The sequence below is a fragment of the Bufo gargarizans genome, chromosome 2, assembly GCF_014858855.1.
Source record: "Bufo gargarizans isolate SCDJY-AF-19 chromosome 2, ASM1485885v1, whole genome shotgun sequence".
Classification (NCBI taxonomy): domain Eukaryota; kingdom Metazoa; phylum Chordata; class Amphibia; order Anura; family Bufonidae; genus Bufo; species Bufo gargarizans.
In genome coordinates, this window is record NC_058081.1 from 201,635,180 (window position 1) to 201,658,442 (window position 23,263).

General features: G+C 44.0%; 1 protein-coding gene across 1 annotated transcript in view; it reads right to left on the reverse strand.

The window, feature by feature from the left end:
• LOC122927751 (TRPM8 channel-associated factor homolog) overlaps nt 1–20,804 on the reverse strand; it is a 92,768-nt gene extending 71,964 nt beyond the window's left edge. Inside the window, exon 1 of the mRNA XM_044279896.1 lies at nt 20,651–20,804. The gene's annotated coding sequence lies outside the window, so the exon portion shown is untranslated. The remainder of the gene's footprint in view (nt 1–20,650) is intronic.
• Nucleotides 20,805–23,263: the final 2,459 nt, after the last annotated feature.

Sequence of the window (23,263 nt, forward strand, 5' to 3'; positions counted from 1 at the left end):
TGTTTGGCTTATTTTGTGAAAGAGTTTTGTGCTAAAATGTTGCATCTTAAACCATCCATCTTTCCAGCTAAGCCACACCCTTTGACAGGCTCGGACTGGCCCACCGGGGAGGTTGGGGATTCCTCGGTGGGCCCCCAATTTTCCTGCGCACAGGGAAAATATGGAGGAGCAATTTTTTCTCCTTTCTCAGGAGAGATAATTATTGTAGCCACTAGGTGGCAGTATCACACAGTGATGCAGCCTCCTACTGGTGTAAATTGTATAGAAGGCCCTACAGTATCTTCTAAATTTCCTGGACTGCTGGCAGTGAAGGAGGAAAGAACATATATGGCCATCCTCCTGCTCTCCCTGCTGTCAGAAAACTGTGGTTGCTGGAGAGAAGGAATTATCTGCGATCTGCCTGGCTAATTTCTACGGTGTGTGAGAATAGTGAGCTGTAGGAGACTGTAAGGGGGAAATAGGGGATTTGTTTATAGCAGACACAGATCTATGAATGTGTGCTGCTTTCTGCAGAGTTCAGAGTGACATTGGCGGGACTCTGCCCTAGGTCCCATCCCAATGCCTCTGCTTTAGGTGCACCCCCATAAATGCCCAGCTCCAGATGCCGCCTAATGCCCCCACTCTAAATGCACCTCTAATATTGCCTCTTCTCCAGTCGCATCCCCTAATAACCCTGCTCCAGGATCCCGTAATGCCTCTGCTTTAGGTGCACTCCCATAAGTGTCCCAGCTCCAGATGCCCCCACTCTAAATGCACCACTAATATTGCCTCTTCTCCAGTTACCCCTGCTCCAGGATCCCCACTATTACCCTGCCTCAGGTGACCCTAATGCCTCTGCTTCAGGTATGACCCTCCGTTTGTTCCTTTGCTCACATTGCTCCTCTAGCACCCTTGCTTGGACTTTGTTAAAGGTTGTGACCTGCAAAGGGGGTTGGACTTATGCCTGAAAAATTCTGCACAATGTGTCACATTCTCCAGTAGTAACACGTATGTTTTACATGGCGGCAGTGATGATATTCTGTGTTTACAGGCATCACAGCTGTTATGTAAAGAGATACTGGTGGTGGAGGATTTAAAGGGGTTGTCCAAGTTTTTAAGTTATCCTCTCCACACCATAGGGCATAACTATATGATTAGTGGGGTCCAAATCTGCGACCCCCACTGATCCCAGGAATGGGTCCTGCTCCCCTTTTTTGATGGTGTGGCAGGCCACACATATGCCCTGCTGCTCCATGTATTCTCTTTGGGACCACTGGAAATAACCAGAGCTGTACTCCGCCATCTCCGGTGATCCCATAGAGAATGGATGGAGAGGTAGGGCATATGCTAGACCTGCCACTTAGTCAAGAAGGGGTATCAGTGGGGGCTCCAGCGTTCAAACCCCCATGAATCCCTTAGTTATCCCTGATCCTGTGGATAGTGAATAACTAGAGAAGTGGACACAGGCCCTTTAACAGGCGAGCGTTTCTATTTTAGTTTGACACATATTTTGGGCCAGATTTTTAATTTTTATTTAATTTTATTTTTTACACCCAAAGAAAAGCTTTACAGATAGGGAATGTGAAAAGGTTAAACAGCTATGACACGACAGGTGATAAATGTCTGATTGGTGGGGATATGACTGCTAGGACCGCCATGATCAAGGGAACGTGGTCCCTTGTGTACATAGATTGGCGGTAATGTAATTGAATGTCTCACGACTAGAGTTGAGCGAACACCTGGATGTTCGGGTTCGAGAAGTTCGGCCGAACATCCCGGAAATGTTCGGGTTCGGGATCCGAACCCGATCCGAACTTCGTCCCGAACCCGAACCCCATTGAAGTCAATGGGGACCCGAACTTTTCGGCACTAAAAAGGCTGTAAAACAGCCCAGGAAAGAGCTAGAGGGCTGCAAAAGGCAGCAACATGTAGGTAAATCCCCTGCAAACAAATGTGGATAGGGAAATGAATTAAAATAAAAATTAAATAAATAAAAATTAACCAAAATCAATTGGAGAGAGGTTCCATAGCAGAGAATCTGGCTTCCCGTCACCCACCACTGGAACAGTCCATTCTCAGATATTTAGGCCCCGGCACCCAGGCAGAGGAGAGAGGTCCCGTAACAGAGAATCTGTCTTCATGTCAGCAGAGAATTAGTCTGCATGTCATAGCAGAGAATGAGGCTTCACGTCAGCCACCACTGCAACAGTCCATTGGCATATATTTAGGCCCAGCACACACACAGGCAGAGGAGAGAGGTCCCGTAACAGAGAATCTGGCTTCATGTCAGCAGAGAATCAGTCTGCATGTCATAGCAGAGAATCAGGCTTCACGTCAGCCACCACTGCAACAGTCCATTGTCATAAATTTAGGCCCAGCACCCAGGCAGAGGAGAGAGGTCCCGTAACAGAGAATCTGGCTTCATGTCAGCAGAGAATCAGTCTTCATATCATAGCAGAGAATCAGGCTTCACGTCACCCACCACTGTAAGAGTCAATTTTCATAAATTTAGGCCCAGAACCCAGGCAGAGGAGAAAGGTCCCGTAACAGACAATCTGGCTTCATGTCAGCAGAGAATCAGTCTTCATATCATAGCAGAGAATCAGGCTTCACGTCACCCACCACTGTAAGAGTCAATTTTCATAAATTTAGGCCCAGAACCCAGGCAGAGGAGAAAGGTCCCGTAACAGACAATCTGGCTTCATGTCAGCAGAGAATCAGTCTTCATATCATAGCAGAGAATCAGGCTTCACGTCACCCACCACTGTAAGAGTCAATTTTCATAAATTTAGGCCCAGAACCCAGGCAGAGGAGAAAGGTCCCGTAACAGACAATCTGGCTTCATGTCAGCAGAGAATCAGTCTTCATATCATAGCAGAGAATCAGGCTTCACGTCACCCACCACTGTAAGAGTCAATTTTCATAAATTTAGGCCCAGAACCCAGGCAGAGGAGAAAGGTCCCGTAACAGACAATCTGGCTTCATGTCAGCAGAGAATCAGTCTTCATATCATAGCAGAGAATCAGGCTTCACGTCACCCACCACTGTAAGAGTCAATTTTCATAAATTTAGGCCCAGAACCCAGGCAGAGGAGAAAGGTCCCGTAACAGACAATCTGGCTTCATGTCAGCAGAGAATCAGTCTTCATATCATAGCAGAGAATCAGGCTTCACGTCACCCACCACTGTAAGAGTCAATTTTCATAAATTTAGGCCCAGAACCCAGGCAGAGGAGAAAGGTCCCGTAACAGACAATCTGGCTTCATGTCAGCAGAGAATCAGTCTTCATATCATAGCAGAGAATCAGGCTTCACGTCACCCACCACTGTAAGAGTCAATTTTCATAAATTTAGGCCCAGAACCCAGGTAGAGGAGAAAGGTCCCGTAACAGACAATCTGGCTTCATGACAGCAGAGAATCAGTCTGCATGTCATAGCAGAGAATCAGGCTTCACGTCAGCCACCACTGCAACAGTCCATTGTCATAAATTTAGGCCCAGCACCCAGGCAGAGGAGAGAGGTCCCGTAAAAGAGGATCTGGCTTCATGTCAGCAGAGAATCAGTCTGCATGTCATAGCAGAGAATCAGGCTTCACGTCAGCCACCACTGCAACAGTCCATTGTCATAAATTTAGGCCCAGCACCCAGGCAGAGGAGAGAGGTCCCGTAACAGAGGATCTGGCTTCATGTCAGCAGAGAATCAGTCTGCATGTCATAGCAGAGAATCAGGCTTCACGTCAGCCACCACTGCAACAGTCCATTGTCATAAATTTAGGCCCAGCACCCAGGCAGAGGAGAGAGGTCCCGTAACAGACAATCTGGCTTCATGTCAGCAGAGAATTAGTCTGCATGTCATAGCAGAGAATCAGGCTTCATGTCAGCCACCACTGCAACAGTCCATTGGCATATATTTAGGCCTAGCACACAGGCAGAGGAGAGGTTCATTCAACTTTGGGTAGCATCGCAATATAATGGTAAAATGAAAATAAAAATAGGATTGAATGAGGAAGTGCCCTGGAGTCCAATAATATATGGTTATGGGGAGGTAGTTAATGTCTAATCTGGACAAGGGACGGACAGGTCCTGTGGGATCCATGCCTGGTTCATTTTTATGAACGTCAGCTTGTCCACATTGGCTGTAGACAGGCGGCTGCGTTTGTCTGTAATGACGCCCCCTGCCGTGCTGAATACACGTTCAGACAAAACGCTGGCTGCCGGGCAGGCCAGCACCTCCAAGGCATAAAAGGCTAGCTCTGGCCACGTGGACAATTTAGAGACCCAGAAGTTGAATGGGGCCGAACCATCAGTCAGTACGTGGAGGGGTGTGCACACGTACTGTTCCACCATGTTAGTGAAATGTTGCCTCCTGCTAACACGTTGCGTATCAGGTGGTGGTGCAGTTAGCTGTGGCGTGTTGACAAAAGTTTTCCACATCTCTGCCATGCTAACCCTGCCCTCAGAGGAGCTGGCCGTGACACAGCTGCCTTGGCGACCTCTTGCTCCTCCTCTGCCTTGGCCTTGGGCTTCCACTTGTTCCCCTGTGACATTTGGGAATGCTCTCAGTAGCGCGTCTACCAACGTGCGCTTGTACTCGCGCATCTTCCTATCACGCTCCAGTGCAGGAAGTAAGGTGGGCACATTGTCTTTGTAGCGTGGATCCAGCAGGGTGGCAACCCAGTAGTCCGCACAGGTTAAAATGTGGGCAACTCTGCTGTCGTTGCGCAGGCACTGCAGCATGTAGTCGCTCATGTGTGCCAGGCTGCCCAGGGGTAAGGACAAGCTGTCCTCTGTGGGAGGCGTATCGTCATCGTCCTGCCTTTCCCCCCAGCCACGCACCAGTGATGGACCCGAGCTGCGTTGGGTGCCACCCCGCTGTGACCATGCTTCATCCTCATCCTCCTCCACCTCCTCCTCATCCTCGTCCTCCTCGTCCTCCAGTAGTGGGCCCTGGCTGGCCACATTTGTACCTGGCCTCTGCTGTTGCAAAAAACCTCCCTCTGAGTCACTTCGAAGAGACTGGCCTGAAAGTGCTAAAAATGACCCCTCTTCCTCATCCTCCTCCTCCTCCTCCTGGGCCACCTCCTGTTCCATCATCGCCCTAAGTGTTTTCTCAAGGAGACATAGAAGTGGTATTGTAACGCTGATAACGGTGTCATCGCCACTGGCCATGTTGGTGGAGTACTCGAAACAGCGCAACAGGGCACACAGGTCTCGCATGGAGGCCCAGTCATTGGTGGTGAAGTGGTGCTGTTCTGTAGTGCGACTGACCCGTGCGTGCTGCAGCTGAAACTCCACTATGGCCTGCTGCTGCTCGCACAGTCTGTCCAGCATGTGCAAGGTGGAGTTCCACCTGGTGGGCACGTCGCATATGAGGCGGTGAGCGGGAAGGCCGAAGTTACGCTGTAGCGCAGACAGGCGAGCAGCGGCAGGATGTGAACGCCGGAAGCGCGAACAGACGGCCCGCACTTTATGCAGCAGCTCTGACATGTCGGGGTAGTTGTGAATGAACTTCTGCACCACCAAATTCAGCACATGCGCCAAGCAAGGGATGTGCGTCAAATTGGCTAGTCCCAGAGCTGCAACGAGATTTCGCCCATTATCACACACCACCAGGCCGGGCTTGAGGCTCACCGGCAGCAACCACTCGTCGGTCTGTTGTTCAATACCCCGCCACAACTCCTGTGCGGTGTGGGGCCTGTCCCCCAAACATATGAGTTTCAGAATGGCCTGCTGACGTTTACCCCGGGCTGTGCTGAAGTTGGTGGTGAAGGTGTGTGGCTGACTGGATGAGCAGGTGGAAGAAGAGGAGGAGGAAGCCGAGAAGGAGGAGGTGGCAACAGGAGGCAAAGAATGTTGCCCTGCGATCCTTGGCGGCGGCAGGACGTGCGCCAAACAGCTCTCCGCCTGGGGCCCAGCTGCCACTACATTTACCCAGTGTTCAGTTAGAGAGATATAGCGTCCCTGGCCGTGCTTACTGGTCCACGTATCTGTGGTTAGGTGGACCTTGCTACAGATGGCGTTGCGCAGTGCACACTTGATTTTATCGGATACTTGGTTGTGCAGGGAAGGCACGGCTCTCTTGGAGAAGTAGTGCCGGCTGGGAACAACATACTGTGGGACAGCAAGCGACATGAGCTGTTTGAAGCTGTCTGTGTCCACCAGCCTAAATGACAGCATTTCATAGGCCAGTAGTTTAGAAATGCTGGCATTCAGGGCCAGGGATCGAGGGTGGCTAGGTGGGAATTTACGCTTTCTATCAAATGTTTGTGAGATGGAGAGCTGAACGCTGGCGTGTGACATGGTTGAGACGCTTGGTGACGGAGGTGGTGGTGGTGGTGTTGGTGGTACATCCCCTGTTTGCTGGGCGGCAGGTGCCAACGTTCCTCCAGAGGCGGAGGAAGAGGCCGAGGCGGCAGCAGCAGAATAGGCCGAGGCGGCAGCAGCAGAAGAGGTAGCAGGGGGAGCCTGAGTGACTTCCTTGGTTTTAAGGTGTTTACTCCACTGCAGTTCATGCTTTGCATGCAGGTGCCTGGTCATGCAGGTTGTGCTCAGGTTCAGAACGTTAATGCCTCGCTTCAGGCTCTGATGGCACAGCGTGCAAACCACTCGGGTCTTGTCGTCAGCACATTGTTTGAAGAAGTGCCATGCCAGGGAACTCCTTGAAGCTGCCTTTGGGGTGCTCGGTCCCAGATGGCGGCGGTCAGTAGCAGGCGGAGTCTCTTGGCGGCGGGTGTTCTGCTTTTGCCCACTGCTCCCTCTTTTGCTACGCTGTTGGCTCGGTCTCACCACTGCCTCTTCCTCCGAACTGTGAAAGTCAGTGGCACGACCTTCATTCCATGTGGGGTCTAGGACCTCATCGTCCCCTGCATCGTCTTCCACCCAGTCTTGATCCCTGACCTCCTGTTCAGTCTGCACACTGCAGAAAGACGCAGCAGTTGGCACCTGTGTTTCGTCATCATCAGAGACATGCTGAGGTGGTATTCCCATGTCCTCATCATCAGGAAACATAAGTGGTTGTGCGTCAGTGCATTCTATGTCTTTCACCGCTGGGGAAGGGCTAGGTGGATGCCCTTGGGAAACCCTGCCAGCGGAGTCTTCAAACAGCATAAGAGACTGCTGCATAACTTGAGGCTGAGACAGTTTCCCTGGTATGCATGGGGGTGATGTGACAGACTGATGGGGTTGGTTTTCAGGCGCCATCTGTGCGCTTTCTGCAGAAGACTGGGTGGGAGATAATGTGAACGTGCTGGATCCACTGTCGGCCACCCAATTGACTAATGCCTGTACCTGCTCAGGCCTTACCATCCTTAGAACGGCATTGGGCCCCACCATATATCGCTGTAAATTCTGGCGGCTACTGGGACCTGAGGTAGTTGGTACACTAGGACGTGTGGATGTGGCAGAACGGCCACGTCCTCTCCCAGCACCAGAGGGTCCACTAACACCACCACGACCATGTCCACGTCCGCGTCCCTTACTAGATGTTTTTCTCATTGTTATGGTTCACCACAACAACAAATATATTATTTGGCCCAATGTATTGTATTCAAATTCAGCGGGATATAAATTTGAGGCCTAGTATTTAGGCGCTGGGTGACCGGTATGGATTTAGTGACAGAATTAGACTTGGAAATGCACAGAAGCGTGTGTGTGAAGTTATTCTGAATGACCCAATGTGCACCTTGAATATTATATACCCTTTTTGGGATAGATTTCAAATAGCTCTGATATAGCAGGAACCACTAAATTATGAAATTGCTAAATTGGGAATTGTACTTCAACCCAGAACAAAAAATGTGCTTTGACGGGCACTAAATAACTTTCCCAGCTACAACAGGACAGCGGTAACGAGAGATTTAGAGGGATTTAAATTTGAGGCCTAGTATTTAGGCGCTGGGTGACAGGTATGGGTTTAGTGACAGAATTAGACTTGGAAATACACAGTAGCGGGTGTGTGTGAAGTTATTCTGAATGACCCAATGTGCACCTTCAATATTATATACCCTTTTTGGGATAGATTTCAAATAGCTCTGATATAGCAGGAACCACTAAATTATGAAATTGCTAAATTGGGAATTGTACTTCAACCCAGAACAAAAAATGTGCTTTGACGGACACTAAATATCTTGCCCAGCAACAACAGTACAGCGGTAACGAGAGATTTAGCGGGATATAAATTTGAGGCCTAGTATTTAGGCGCTGGGTCACCGGTATGGATTTAGTGACAGAATTAGACTTGGAAATGCACAGAAGCGTGTGTGTGAAGTTATTCTGAATGACCCTATGTGCACCTTCAATATTATATACCCTTTTAGGGATAGATTTCAAATAGCTCTGATATAGCAGAAACCACTAAATTATGAAATTGCTAAATTGGGAATTGTACTTCAACCCAGAACAAAAAATGTGCTTTGACGGACACTAAATATCTTGCCCAGCAACAACAGTACAGCGGTGGGTAACGAGAGATTTAGAGGGATTTAAATTTGAGGCCTAGTATTTAGGCGCTGGGTCACCGGTATGGATTTAGTGACAGAATTAGACTTGGAAATGCACAGAAGCGTGTGTGTGAAGTTATTCTGAATGACCCTATGTGCACCTTCAATATTATATACCCTTTTAGGGATAGATTTCAAATAGCTCTGATATAGCAGAAACCACTAAATTATGAAATTGCTAAATTGGGAATTGTACTTCAACCCAGAACAAAAAATGTGCTTTGACGGACACTAAATATCTTGCCCAGCAACAACAGTACAGCGGTGGGTAACGAGAGATTTAGAGGGATTTAAATTTGAGGCCTAGTATTTAGGCGCTGGGTCACCGGTATGGATTTAGTGACAGAATTAGACTTGGAAATGCACAGAAGCGTGTGTGTGAAGTTATTCTGAATGACCCTATGTGCACCTTCAATATTATATACCCTTTTAGGGATAGATTTCAAATAGCTCTGATATAGCAGAAACCACTAAATTATGAAATTGCTAAATTGGGAATTGTACTTCAACCCAGAACAAAAAATGTGCTTTGACGGACACTAAATATCTTGCCCAGCAACAACAGTACAGCGGTAACGAGAGATTTAGAGGGATTTAAATTTGAGGCCTAGTATTTAGGCGCTGGGTGACAGGTATGGGTTTAGTGACAGAATTAGACTTGGAAATACACAGTAGCGGGTGTGTGTGAAGTTATTCTGAATGACCCAATGTGCACCTTCAATATTATATACCCTTTTTGGGATAGATTTCAAATAGCTCTGATATAGCAGGAACCACTAAATTATGAAATTGCTAAATTGGGAATTGTACTTCAACCCAGAACAAAAAATGTGCTTTGACGGACACTAAATATCTTGCCCAGCAACAACAGTACAGCGGTAACGAGAGATTTAGCGGGATATAAATTTGAGGCCTAGTATTTAGGCGCTGGGTCACCGGTATGGATTTAGTGACAGAATTAGACTTGGAAATGCACAGAAGCGTGTGTGTGAAGTTATTCTGAATGACCCTATGTGCACCTTCAATATTATATACCCTTTTAGGGATAGATTTCAAATAGCTCTGATATAGCAGAAACCACTAAATTATGAAATTGCTAAATTGGGAATTGTACTTCAACCCAGAACAAAAAATGTGCTTTGACGGACACTAAATATCTTGCCCAGCAACAACAGTACAGCGGTAACGAGAGATTTAGAGGGATTTAAATTTGAGGCCTAGTATTTAGGCGCTGGGTGACAGGTATGGGTTTAGTGACAGAATTAGACTTGGAAATACACAGTAGCGGGTGTGTGTGAAGTTATTCTGAATGACCCAATGTGCACCTTCAATATTATATACCCTTTTAGGGATAGATTCCAAATAGCTCTGATATAGCAGGAACCACTAAATTATGAAATTGCTAAATTGGGAATTGTACTTCAACCCAGAACAAAAAATGTGCTTTGACGGACACTAAATATCTTGCCCAGCAACAACAGTACAGCGGTAACGAGAGATTTAGAGGGATTTAAATTTGAGGCCTAGTATTTAGGCGCTGGGTGACAGGTATGGGTTTAGTGACAGAATTAGACTTGGAAATACACAGTAGCGGGTGTGTGTGAAGTTATTCTGAATGACCCAATGTGCACCTTCAATATTATATACCCTTTTAGGGATAGATTCCAAATAGCTCTGATATAGCAGGAACCACTAAATTATGAAATTGCTAAATTGGGAATTGTACTTCAACCCAGAACAAAAAATGTGCTTTGACGGACACTAAATATCTTGCCCAGCAACAACAGTACAGCGGTAACGAGAGATTTAGAGGGATTTAAATTTGAGGCCTAGTATTTAGGCGCTGGGTGACAGGTATGGGTTTAGTGACAGAATTAGACTTGGAAATACACAGTAGCGGGTGTGTGTGAAGTTATTCTGAATGACCCAATGTGCACCTTCAATATTATATACCCTTTTTGGGATAGATTTCAAATAGCTCTGATATAGCAGGAACCACTAAATTATGAAATTGCTAAATTGGGAATTGTATTTCAACCCAGAACAAGAAATGTGCTTGAACGGACACTAAATAACTCGCCCAGCTACAGCACTAGGGACAGATTTAGCTGGATATAAATTTGAGGCCTAGTATTTAGGCGCTGGGTGACCGGTATGGATTTAGTGACAGAATTAGACTGGGATATGGCCAAAAAATAAACAGACTATTGCTGGTTAAATGCACTTGGTGTGACAGCTTCACCCTGATGTAGGCTTTAGCCAAAAAACAACCACACCATTGAGGGTTAAATGCACTTGGTGACAGGCGCAGCTTGCCCCTGATTTTGTATATGGCCAAAAAATGAACAGACTATTGCTGGTTAAATGCACTTGGTGTGACAGCTTCACCCTGATGTAGGCTTTAGCCAAAAAACAACCACACCATTGAGGGTTAAATGCACTTGGTGACAGGCGCAGCTTGCCCCTGATTTTGTATATGGCCAAAAAATGAACAGACTATTGCTGGTTAAATGCACTTGGTGTCACAGCTTCACCCTGATGTAGGCTTTAGCCAAAAAACAACCACACCATTGAGGGTTAAATGCACTTGGTGACAGGCGCAGCTTGCCCCTGATTTTGTATATGGCCAAAAAATGAACAGACTATTGCTGGTTAAATGCACTTGGTGTGACAGCTTCACCCTGATGTAGGCTTTAGCCAAAAAACAACCACACCATTGAGGGTTAAATGCACTTGGTCGCAGCTTGTGCTGGCGCACCACAAGACACAAAATGGCCGCCGATCACCCCAGAAAAATGAGACTGACAAACGGTCTGTGCAGCCTAAAAACAGTGAGCAATTGAGGATCAGCAGCTCAATGATCCACAGCTGCAGATCGATCAGTTAATCAAGTCCTTTGGAGGAGTTAATCTGCCTAATCTCGCCCTACTGTCGCAGCCGCAACCTCTCCCTACGCTAATCAGAGCAGAGTGACGGGCGGCGCTATGTGACTCCAGCTTAAATAGAGGCTGGGTCACATGGTGCTCTGGCCAATCACAGCCATGCCAATAGTAGGCATGGCTGTGATGGCCTCTTGGGGCAAGTAGTATGACGCTTGTTGATTGGCTGCTTTGCAGCCTTTCAAAAAGCGCCAAGAAAGCGTCACAAAAGCGCCAAGAAAGCGACGAACACCGAACCCGAACCCGGACTTTTACGAAAATGTCCGGGTTCGGGTCCGTGTCACGGACACCCCAAAATTCGGTACGAACCCGAACTATACAGTTCGAGTTCGCTCATCCCTACTCACGACCCCTTTTTTCATGATCAGTGGGTGTTCCAGCAGTCAGACCCAATCTGATATTTATCACCTATCCTGTAGGCGATAGGTCATTATGGTAGGACAACCCTTTTAAATATACTGTAGATTATGCGCAATCTGAGGAGGTTAAGATTTGGTAAATTTCATGCCAGATATTTATGCTTAACCCCTTATGGACTGGGCTCATTTTCACCTTAAGGACCAGGCTATTTTTTGCAACTTTGACCAGTGTCAATTTATGTGTGAATAACTTGAAAACGCTTTTACTTACCCAAAATTTTAAAAAATTGGCAAATTTCCAAGTTTCAATTTCTCTACTCCTATAATACATAGTAATACATCCAAAAATAGTTATTACTTTACATTCCCCATATGTCTAATTCATGTTTGGATCATTCTGGGAATGCCATTTTATTTATTTATTATTATTATTATTATTTTACGATGTTCATCTCAGGGTTTAGGTCATGTGGTATTTTATAGAGGAGGTTCTTACGGAGGCGGTGATACCTAATATGTCTACTTTATTTTTTATTTTTTTTCGTTTAACATAAAAAAGCATTTTTGAAGCCAAAAAATCATGTTTTAGTCTGAAGTGATGGTTTGATTGGTACTATTTTGGCGTACATACGTACATGACCTTTTTTGGGAAGTAAGGTGGGTAAAATTTATATTTCATGATAGTTTTTATTATTTATTTTTTCAAGAATCGGGGGCTGAAAGGTCACAGGAGCCCCCAATGGGAGAGGGAGGGAGCTCCCTCCCTGTTTACCCCTTCCATACAGCGGTCCCTACGGACCGTGGCATGGGAGGGGTTAAACGGCTGACATCTGTGTGATGATGTCAGCCGTTTCAAGCACTAAATATGTTTATAGGGCCTGTCAGTGTCCCTTTAAGGACCAATAATAGTTCCCCCCTTTGTGTTCTAGCAGTCATCATTTATCTTCTTTTTTTTTTTTGGTCATTCTAAGGGATTACCCCTTACCCATACCCCTTGAAAAAGCTGTACGCGAAACGTGCGTTGGGGAGTGGACCGGTGGTATTGCTGCACGATACAATCAAATCAATTGGTCAGTATATATAATGGTTTCCATCATGTGTCAAATACAATTTTGATTATTGTTATTGCCCTAATTTTGATAACTTTGGTGTATATCTTCACACCGGCTTGTGGCAAATTCTGACACATATATACATGTGGATATTTGTGGTATCTAATAGCTACAGCTTTTTGATACTATATGCCCACTACTCATGACCATTTGGGTATAATTATGCACTTGCACTTTACCTTAGATATATGTATTGGCAGCCCACCATCGGTTCACTTGGTTTTTAACATGTATTGTAACCTGTATGTATTGTCTTATTTGTGACCAGTGCTGATCATGTGTCTTTTGTGATTTTCTTAATAAAATTGAGTATTTTTTGTACTATTGCAGTATATATTCTTTGAATTAAAGTATACTTTGCTTACCTTACTCCTTCAATCGGCTATATATATTCTAAGGGATTAGTTGTAATTTTTTTAGGAACCATTTTGGGGTATATACAGTGGATATAAATAGTCTACACACCCCTGTTAAAATGTCAGGTTTCTGTGCCTTAAAAAAAAAAATTACACAAAGATAAATAATTTCAGAACTTTTTCCACCTTCAATGTGACCTATAAACTGTATCACTCAATTGAAAAACAAACTGAAATGTTTTAGGTGGAGGGAAGAAACAAAAATAAAAATAATAATAATGTGGTTGCATAAGTGTGCACACCTTCTTATAACTGGGGATGTAGCTGTGTTCAGAATTAAGTAATCACATTCAAAATCATGTTAAATAGGCTAGGAGTAGAACTTACCCCTGAATTTGACCGACTATATGGTGAGAATTTTCTACCTATTCCTAAACAACTAGAAGAACTAATTGGTAGTTGGGATATCCCGTTTGTCTCTTGGTTCGGCCGAAAATCCCTGATAAAAACTATACTTCTCCCAAAAGTACTATACTATCTACAAGCCTTGCCGATCTCTATCCCTTTAGCTTTCTTTCAAAAAGTCCAGAAGATTTTTCTCCAGTTTTTGTGGGGAGGAAAGAAAGCGAGGATACCCTCAGCTTATGTGATCCGGCACCCTACGAACGGTGGTATGGGAATACCAGATGTATACACTTATCATAAAGCTATTCTTTGTACCAGGGGCCTGGATTGGCTACGCCCTACTCCAGGGCGTCTGGACATTAGGGTGGAGGAAGAGATGTCGAACATTCCGTTACGCTCCTTACTCTTCCTTGATCTGATAAAGGTTAATAAAATATTGAAAACACATAGTTCGATCACTAAGAACACAATAATACGGTGGTGTAGTTTGAACATGTTACCAAAACTGATGCCTAACTATGCTTTACTTATGCAAGTGAGGGATGTTATGTGTCAGTCCAGTCTATGTTTCTGGAACACGGTCAAGGAGGAAGTTAAGAATAATTTGACGCCGATATTATCCTTGTGCCCAGATACTGATTTACCATCATTGTCAGAGTTGGAGTCACATCCTGCCCTGACACATTGTACTATGTTCCAAATAGCACACTGTTATCAAGTGTTCAAAAAATTGACTAGAGCTCCAATATGGGGCACGCAACATACGAAATTTGAAAAAATGGCCTTGCAAAAACTGGAACCTAAAAAGAAGATCTCACAGTTATACACTTCAATTAATTCCTTCACTATTACGGCTAGATGTAGATTCATTGATAAATGGGAGGAGGAACTAGCTATAAAGTTTGATAAAGGGGAATTGCAGAGGGTTTTATTAGCTCCAGGAAAAGTATCTCGGTGTGTAAAGCTGCAGGAAAACAGCTACAAAGTTCTTACGCATTGGTATTATACACCACAACGTTTACATGCTATGTTCCCAGAGGTTAGCCCCATTTGCTGGAGATGTGATCATGATGTCGGGACTCAGAGTCATATTTGGTGGTCATGTACTAAAATACAAACTTATTGGCAAATGATCTGTGGGGATTTATCCCGTATAAGTAGAGTACCAGTCCGGGCGTCGCCCAAGTTATGTCTTTTTAGTTTACTAGGAGAAGTAGCTGGTAAAAGATTGAAGGAGAATAACATCTTGTGTAAAATATTACTAGCTGCTGCACGTATTCTTGTGGCGGTATATTGGAAGAAACCCGAACCCCCATCTATGCAACATTGGTATCTGAAGTGTGACCAAATTTATAGAATGGAACAGTTAGCTCACTGGGATTCCAGGACACCCCAACGTTTTGCAGATATATGGAGGCCGTGGAAGGAGTTTAGGGGATTTACTGACTAAGATGGTACCCCCTGATGGTTATGACAAGGTCTATAGAAATAGTTCAGTTAGTGACATAATTGTGATAAGGAGATATACCATGCCTAGAAATATAACTGGGACACGAAGTTCTATCGTGCCTCTACTGTACCTTTACCCTCTTCCCCTTGGACTTTCCTCACCCCCATCTTTCCCCCTCCCCATCCCATCCCCTCTGGAGGATGTTCATCCCCCACAGTTGTGTTATGTTATGCCTGATGAAGCGATCTACTGATGTTATTAATATCATTGTATCAGATGTAATGATTGTCACTTAAGCATGCTGATGTATCTAAGACATTGTCAATGCGACTCTTTTATTGAATTTCAGTATATATTCAATATCGCTAAGAAACAATAGAAAACAATTTGAAGTAAAATCATGTTAAATAGGAGTCAGCATACACCTGCCATCATTTAAAGTGCCTCTGATTAACCCCAAATAATGTTCAGCTGCTCTAGTTGGTCTTTCCTGAAATTTTCTTAGTCGCATCCCACAGCAAAAGCCATGGTCCACAGAGAGCTTCCAAAGCGTCAGAGGGATCTCATTGTTAAAAGGTATCAGTCAGGAGAAGGGTACAAGAGAATTTCCAAGGCATTAGATATACCATGGAACACAGTGAAGACAATCATCATCAACAGTGACATTACCAAAAACTGGACGTCCCTCCAAAATTGATGAAAAGTTGAGAAGAAAACTGGTTTGGGAGGCTACCAAGAGGCCTACAGCAACATTAAAGGAGCTGCAGGAATATCTGGCAAGTACTGGCTGTGTGGTACATGTGACAACAATCTCCTGTATTCTTCATATGTCTGGGCTATGTGGTAGAGTGGCAAGACGAAATCCTTTTCTTACGAAGAAAAACATCCAAGCCAGGCTACATTTTGCAAAAACACATCTGAAGTTTCCTTTGGGAAAAGGTGTTATGGTCTGATGAAACCAAAGTTGAACTTTTTGGACACAATTAATTAATTAAGATATGTTTGGCGCAAAAAACAACACTGCACATCACCAAAAGAATACCATACCCACAGTGAAGCATGGTGGTGGCAGCATCATGCTTTGGGGTGTTTTTCGTCAGCTGGAACTAGGGCCTTAGTTAAGCTAGAGAGAATTATGAACAGTTCCAAATACCAGTCAATATTTGCACAAAACCTTCAGGCTTCTGCTGGAAAGCTGAACATAAAGAGGAACTTCATCTTTCAGCATGACAACGAACCAAAGCATACATCCAAATCAACAAAGGAATGGCTTCACCAGAAGAAGATTAAAGTTTTGGAAGGGCCCAGCCAGAGCCCAGACCTGAATCCGATTGAAAATCGGTGGGGTGATCTGAAGAGGGCTGTACACAGGAGATGCCTTCGCAATCTGACAGATTTGGAGTGTTTTTGCAAAGAAGAGTGGGCAAATCTTGCCAAGTCAAAATGTGCCATGCTGATAGATTCATACCTAAAAACACTGAGTGCTGTAATAAAATCAAAAGTTTTTTTATAGTTTTTCTTCCCTCTACCTGAAAGATTTCAGTTTGTTTTTCAATTGAGTTGTACAGTTTATAGGTCACATTAAAGGTGGAAAAAGATCTGAAATGATTTATCTTTGTCTCATTTTTTTACATCACAGAAACCTGACATTTTAACAGGGGTGTGTAGACTTTTTATATCCACTGTATAGTGTATTAAATAACTTTTATTATTTTATTTTTTGTGAGAAAGGTAAAAAAAACAGCATTTTTTTACATTACGTTGTGAATTTTATTTACAGTGTCCACTGTGTGGTAAAAGTAACATATTTTTATTATGTAGGTCCGTACAATGATGATAATGCCACGTTTCTATATATTTTTACTATTTTTCCTTTCCTTCTGCAGCCTGTCAGCTCTGCAACTGCTCCCGCTCCTCCTCCAGACTGAAGGGGGGAGGGGGGGGGCGTGTTCTTTAGCTGCTCATATCTCTGGTTTCGTATGATATGGAGATTTGCATTGTTTGAAAACTGGCATTCCAAGCTTTCAGACAATACCAGAATGACAGCATTATCTTCAGTACATGGGAAGATATTACTGTCAGAAATCGGGATGCAATAAATGCAGCTTAAAGTGAAAGTAAAAGCCGGTTTTACCCATTATTCCCTACTCAATTTCTAACAGTGATATTTCCTGTTTAGCTTGGACTAATGCTGTCTTTTTGGTCCAGAATACCAGCTTTTAAACAAGAACAATTCCATGCTTCTAGCTGCTAATATTCAGGAGATATTAGCAGCTAAAACAGCCCTTCCCCCCTCCACTTCTGCCCAAGCTCAGCTTGGGCAGAGCAGTTAAGTACTTTTCCCACAGCCGAATCTGAGCTCCGGCAAACCATTTAGGTGGTTAATAAGATTATGGTCAAAGTATCTGCAGTCCTTGGGTGCAAAACGCTCATTAACTTTGAAACCAGGTGAAAAGAGATTACGAACCAATTGAGTAACTTTGAGGTGTAAATACCTTTAAAAAACTAACCCTAAAGGCTTCATAATCCATCAAATTGACCACTTGTATCTGGTAGTGACTTATTTTGTCAACTATTGTCATCTTCATGGGCAAGGTTTTAAGGGAGTTTGTCCCTGGGTCTGCATCATAGGTTAAGGGCCTTTCTAAACGCTCTAACTCTCAGACACACAAAGACGCTAACACACTTGACTTGGTTTTCTACAGGCTTTGCTCAATCTCCAACTTTAATAACTCTCCTCTACTGCTTTCTGACCACAATATCCTCTCCTTCACTCTCACAAATCTGTACCCATCCCAGCACTCCCCTACCTATTACATGCACAGAAACCTACAGGCCATTGACCCCCACACACTTACAGACACTCTACATGCATCATTGTCACCAATCTCTTCCCTTTCCTGCCCCGATAAGGCTGTAAATCACTACAATGACACCCTAAGAAGCCCCCTACCCTCAGAACCTTCAAACACAGACCAAAGCAACCCTGGCGTACACCGCAAACTCGCTTCCTACAGCATTGCTCCAGGAGTGCTGAACGCCTATGGAGGAAAACTCGCACACCCGAGAATTTCCTCCATTACAAATTCATGCTACGGACCTATAACTCTGCCCTCAACCTCACCTAACCAGACTTACTTCACCACTCTAATCTCACTGTCCAACAACCCAAAAAAACTCTTTGACACTTTCCAATCCCTTCTCAGTTCTAAAGTTCAGGCACCCACCACAGACCTCTCTGCTGAATACTTAGCCGCCTACTTCACAGAGAAAATAGAACAAATCCGTCATTAAATCAGCTCCCAGCCACTAAGTGCTATTCATCCCCCTCCCCCCACCCCGCATCTCCTCTGGCTCACTGTCCACATTTGACCCAGTCACGGAAGAAGAAGTCTCCAGGCTCCTCTCTTCTTCTCGTCCTACCACTTGCGCCTCTGATCCTATTCCCTCACACCTACTCCAGTCTCTCTCTCCGGCTGTCACCACTCACCTAACAAAAATCTTCAACCTCTCCCTCCCTTGTGGTATCTTACCCTCCTCTTTCAAACACTCTATCATTACTCCATTAATAAAAAAAATCTCTCATCTCTAAACACCTGGAGCGTCTGGTCTACTCTCGCCTTACCAGCTATCTCTCTGATCACTCTCTCCTTGATCCATTACAATCTGGTTTCCGCCCCATGCATTCGACAGAAACTACCCTCACCAAAGTGACAGATGACCTCATGAGAGCAAATTACAATGGCAACTACTCTCTGCTCATTCTCCTTGACCTCTCTGCAGCTTTTGACACTGTAGACCACCATCTCCTACTCGCTATGCTCCAATCCATTGGCCTAAAGTGTTCTCTCTGGTCGCTCTTTCAGTGTATCATTCGCTGGCTCCACTTCCTCACCTCTCCCCCTAGCTGTTGGAGTTCCTCATGGTTCAGTCCTAGGCCCTCTCCTCTTCTCCCTGTACACAGCACCAATTGGACTGACCATCAGCAGATTTGGCTTCCAGTACCCTCTCTATGCTGATGACACACAACTATACACTTCATCCCCTGCTGTATTACAGAACACCAGTGACTGTCTCTCTGCAGTCTCTGACATTATGTCCTCTCTCTATCTGAAACAAAATCTTTCAAAAACGGAACTTCTTGTGTTCTCTCCATCTACTAACCTACCCAAACCTAATGTCTGCCTCTCGGTGTGCAACACCGTCATCACTCCTAGGCAGCACGTCCGCTGTCTCGGGGTGACTTTTGACACTGATCTTTCTTTCACCCCCTATATTCAATCTCTCTCCCGCTCATGTCGCCTGCACCTCAACAACATCTCTAGTATCCGCCCCTTTCTCACTATGGAGACAACAAAAACTCTCATTGTTGCCCTGATCCACTCCCGCCTTGATTACTGCAACTCACTATTAATTGGCCTCCCTCTCATCAGACTCTCCCCTCTCCAATCTATTCTTAATGCAGCAGCGTCACCTATCTGTCCAACGTCTACTCTGATGCCTCCACCCTGTGTCAGTCATTGCACTGGCTACCCATACACTATAGAATCCAATTAAAACTGCTCATCCTCACCCACAAAGCCCTCCACAGTGCTGCACCACCCTACATCTCTTCCCTCATCTCTGTCTACCACCCTACCCGTGCTCTCCGTTCAGCCAGTGACTTACGACTGACTTCCACAAAAATCCGAACCTCTCTCTCCTGGCTACAAGAGTTCTCCCGAGCTGCACTAGTTCTCTGAAATGCCCTACCCCAAGAAAACAGGCTTAATCACAACATGCACAGTTTTAAGTGTTTGCTAAAAACTCATCTTTTTAAGGTGGCCTATCACCTCCCTTGATCTAACCTCCCATAACCCATTTATCATTCCCTGAAGCTAAGCCTCCACTGCACCCAGAAGCACTTCGTATATTGGCTGCTGACCGGCTCATGTGGCTTTATATCTGCTCCCCTATTCTCCCAAGATGGCTGGACTATCGTACATAACAAGCACTTCTACCTTTTGTGTCACCCCCTATCCCCTCATAGATTGTAAGCTCTTGCGAGCAGGGCCCTCATTCCTCTTGTTGTAATAATCAACTTTTCTGTTGCTATGTTATTTATGACTATTGTTTCTTCAGTGTAGATCTAAAAACTCCACTCCTTGAGTCCTATTTGTCAGCACATAGTAAAATCATCAGTAAGGTTGGACATATATGAGTACTGGGACATCATATGGCGAAGGGTGCCACACATTGAGGAATTTTAATCACCTCCTATAATGGCACAAAGGAGACCATGTCATCTGAGGGACAAACTAATTACATCTGATGTTGCATTTGGTCCCAAGATTGTACAAACTGTATTCTCTAAAACCAAGATAAGTATCTTCCCATGTCTGATCTACTGCAACTGTAATTCTACTTTGAAGTGATCCTACACGTGTCAGATCAGTTTGTGATATATACTATGCAATGTCCATGTGACCTTCTGTACGTCGGAGAGACCAACATTGAATAAAAACAATGCATTAGTAAACAGTAAACCATTATCCAGAAAGGCATGTGCGACTTACCTGTCCCAAAACTTCAATGCAATGTGAGCCAATTATGATATTGTATTATCGATCATGTACCACAGCTTAGGACAGGAGGAGATAGACAGAGGATCCTCAAAGAAAAGGAGCTAAGTTGGATTTATGAACTCGATACGCTGTTTATAACGGGTTTAAATGTTGACTTTTTCATCACACCATTCCCCTGATGACTGATCTGCATTATAATGCCATATTTACCTCCGTTGCACTTTTTTTTTTTTCCAGTAGATGCAGTTGCACATATTTGTGCACAAACATTACCTTGGGGAAGGCCATTTTAAATTTTGCTATGGGGCAGAATGTTTTCAAATGTCAAATTTTTGTTATGAAGAACAATAGGTGAGAATGAAATGGCATTTTCTAACAAATAAGAATAGTTCAAGCTTTGCTTGAGGTAATGTCAAAGCAGCACAACAACAATGAATTTCATGGAAAATAGAGACTGAATTACAGTGCTTATATCTTAACCCCTTAAGGACCGGGCTCATTTTCACCTTAAGGACCAGGCTATTTTTTTTTCAAATCTGACCAGTGCCACTTTATGTGTGAATAACTTTAAAACGCTTTTACTTATCCAGGCCATTCTGAGATAGTTTTTTCCGTCACATATTGTACTTCATGACAGTGGTAAAATGGAGTAAAAAAATTCATTTTTAGTTATAACAAAATACCAAATTTACCAATTTTTTTTTTTAAATGTGCAAATTTCCAAGTTTCAATTTCTCTACTTCTATAATACATAGTAATAATTCCAAAAATAGTTTTGGGGACGTTTTTTGGGGGACGTTACAAGTTTAGAATCAAGAGTTAACAAAGTTTGTAAAATCAGTTTTGAATACCTTGAGGGGTGTAGTTTCTTAGATGGGGTCACTTTTGTGGAGTTTCTACTCTAGGGGTGCATCAGGGGGGCTTCAAATGGGACATGGTGTAAATAAACCAGTCAAGCAAAATCTGCCTTCCAAAAACCATATGGCGTTTCATTTCCTTCTGCACCCTGCCGTTTGGTCATACAGCAGTTTACGACCACATACGGGGTGTTTCTGTAAACTGCAGAATCAGGGCAATAAATATTAAGTTTTGTTTGGCTGTTAACCCTCGCTTTGTTATCAGAAAAAAATTGATTAAAATGGAAAATTTGCCAAAAAATAGCTGTTTTATTAAATGTTTTGACTGTGTTCATTTGAGGGGTTAGGTCATGGGGTATTTTTATAGAGCAGGTTCTTAAGGACGCAGCAATACCTAATATGTCTACTTTTTTACATTTATTTAGGTTTTACACTAAAACATTTTAGTATCTCCATAGTCCAGAGTATCTCCATAGACTGAGAGTCAGTTTATTTTTTATTTTTTGGCCGATTGTCTTAGGTAGGGGCTAATTTTTTTGCGGGAGGATGGTTTTATTGGCACTATTTTGGGGTGCATATGACTTTTTGATCGCTTGCTATTACACTTTTTGTGATGTAAGGTGACAAAAAAATGGCTTTTTTGACACCGTTTTTATTTTATTTTTTTGACTGTGTTCATCTGAGGGGTTAGGTCATGGTTTTATTTTTATAGAGCAGATTCTTATGGATGCAGCAATACCTAACATGTCTACTTTTTTAAATTTATTTAGGTTTTACACTATAATATCCTTTTTTAAACAAAAATAAAATAAAATTTTAGTACCTCCATAGTCTGAGAGTCATTTATTTGAATTTTTTGGCTGATTGTCTTAGGTAGGGGCAATTTTTTTGCGGGATGAGAGGACGGTTTTATTGCCACTATTTTGGGGTGCATATGACTTTTTGATTGCTTACTATTACACTTTTTGTGATGTAAGGTGACAAAAATGGCTTTTTTTACATCGTTTTTATTTGATTTTTTTTACTGTGTTCATCAGAGGGGTTAGGTCATGGGGTATTTTTATAGTTAAGGTTCTTACGGATGCAGTGATACCAAATAGGGCAACTTTTTTTATTTATTTTAGTTTTACAAAATAATATCATTTTTTTATTTAAAAATTAAATTATTTTATTCAGTCAAAAAAACGATTTCATATATATGCAAATGAGGCTAGGAAGGAACCCCAACGTTTCAGGAGCTCAGCCACGCCCACCGTGAAGGAGCCCTGCTCCACTCTGCATCCTCTGAATCTCCTCCTTCCTCCCCTGATGTCACATAGTTGAAGCGCCGTAATCTCATGCATGCCAGATAGCGCATGTGCAGTTCGTTCCCTGACGCTGATGCCAGCACAGGGACGGAACACCATGTCGGCACTGATATGCGGCATATTTATATGCGTGATATTACAGCACTTTAACTCTGTGACGTCGGGGGAGCAAGGAGGGGATTTGGAGGATGTGGGTGGTGCTGGGCTCCTTCACAGTAGGTGTGGCTGGGCTCCTGAAATGTTGGTAACAGCTCTTTGGGCTCCTTACTAGCCTCATTTGCGTAGATATAAAATCGTTGGTTTTTTTGACTGAATAAAAGCCCTCAGAGCTATGGCAAATGTATATTGTGGATGTGCTAGTGCAGTGATGGCGAACCTATGGCACGGGTGCCAGAGGCGGCACTCAGAGCCCTCTCTGTGGGCACCCGCACCCTGGAGAA